Here is a 1731-nt window from a genome sequence, read left to right on the forward strand (position 1 = left end):
AGCAACTATGTATCCCTACCTTTGTCTCTATCGAACAATCGGCCTATTAGGAAACCTGCTTAACTAAAGTCGTCTGTTGTCGCTCTTGATTTGTCCTGCCTTTTTTCGCTTCCAGTTTTTTCTCACACTCCCCCAACTGCAACCAGCCTGAAGAAGGGTCCCGACCCGAAATGTCACCTAGCTATGTTCTCCAGAGATGCAGTTCGACTTGCTGAGTTACTCCAGCACTTTGTATCTATCTATGGCGGGGGGGGGGGGGGGGGGGGGGGGGAAGAAGAAAGGAAGAGGTGGAGCCAGTGGGCTGAGGGAGAGCTGAGAAAGGGAGGAGAAAGTAAGGACAACCTAAAATTAGAGAAGTCAGTGTTCATACCGCTGGGGTGCAAACTGCCCAAGCGAAATATGACGTGCTGCTCCTCCAATTTATGGTGGCCCTCACTCTGGCCATAGAGGAGGCTAATCATGCAACCTGCGCAGCAGTATGAGGAAGGTGGGGGGAAAGTTCAGGGAATATGGACAGGTGAATTGGCAAAGACATGGCAGGTGGAATATAGTGTGGAAAATGTGAGGACACCTGCTTGGTTGGAAAAATAGAAAAATAAAAGTTTTGTTTTCAAATGGAGAGTGAATGATATGTATTAATGTTTGGTAATGCACTCCTGATTGTAACAACTCATGAAGCAACATATAATCCCTCTCTCCTTTGGTCTTTTCATTATTACATAGAACAGTACAGCACAGGAACAGGTTCTTTGGCCCACTGAGTCCACGCAGACCATCGATCACCTGCACACTAGTTCCATGTTATCCCACGTTTGCATCCTACACACTACACACAAGGGCCAATTAACCTGGAAATCTGCACGTCTTTGGAATGTGGGCAGAATCCAGAGAACCCAGAGGAAACCCACGCGGTCACAGGGAGAATGTGCAAACTCCGCACAGACAGTACCCAAGGTCGGGATCGAACTTGTGTCTCCGCCGTTCTTGGGTATCAGCCCTATTGCTGCGCTATTGTGCCACCCTAAAAGTGTATCAAGAAATACAGGAAAGATTCATCAGTGGCTGAAACATCACTGCTAATAAAACGAATGCCCTTATTGTTTGCTGTGTTCAAAAATATAAGGACTTACCTAATAAAAACCCGACATACTCGACTCCTTCAAAATTAAAGGATGTCCCTTTTGAAAGGAGAAGAGGAGGATTTTCTTTCGTCAGAAGGTGGTGAATCTGTGGAATTCATTGCTGCAGATGGCTGTGGAGGCCGTCATTTGTTAGTTTTAAGGTAGAGGTTGACAGATTCTGAATTAGTACGGGTGTCAAGGTTTAAGGGGAGAATCCAGGAGGAGAATGGGGTTGAGAGGAAAAGATAGAACGCCAGAATAGACACGATGGGCCAAATGGCCTAGTTCTGCTACTATGACATGAACTTATGAAAATGTTTTTCACAAGAAAAACTACAAACTGGAAATCAGAGTGAATAACACAAAGTGCCAAAAAAAAGAAAGTTAGCAACTGAGAGTGAATGATTCTGGCATACAAATTCTTCATCAGAACTTCATATGTCCTCTAATCCAGAAATGTGACCTGAATAGATGAGAAGATACCTTAGCACACGGAGGTAGTAAAGATTGAATGGTGCTACAGCAATTATTAATACAAGAGCAACAAGAAATTTGAGCCTGAGATTGGTCTTTTCGAGAGCTAATCTGAGGACATGTTACATCCTCTGGT

The sequence above is a fragment of the Amblyraja radiata genome, chromosome 18 (genome assembly GCF_010909765.2).
Source record: "Amblyraja radiata isolate CabotCenter1 chromosome 18, sAmbRad1.1.pri, whole genome shotgun sequence".
Taxonomy (NCBI): Eukaryota; Metazoa; Chordata; class Chondrichthyes; order Rajiformes; family Rajidae; genus Amblyraja; species Amblyraja radiata.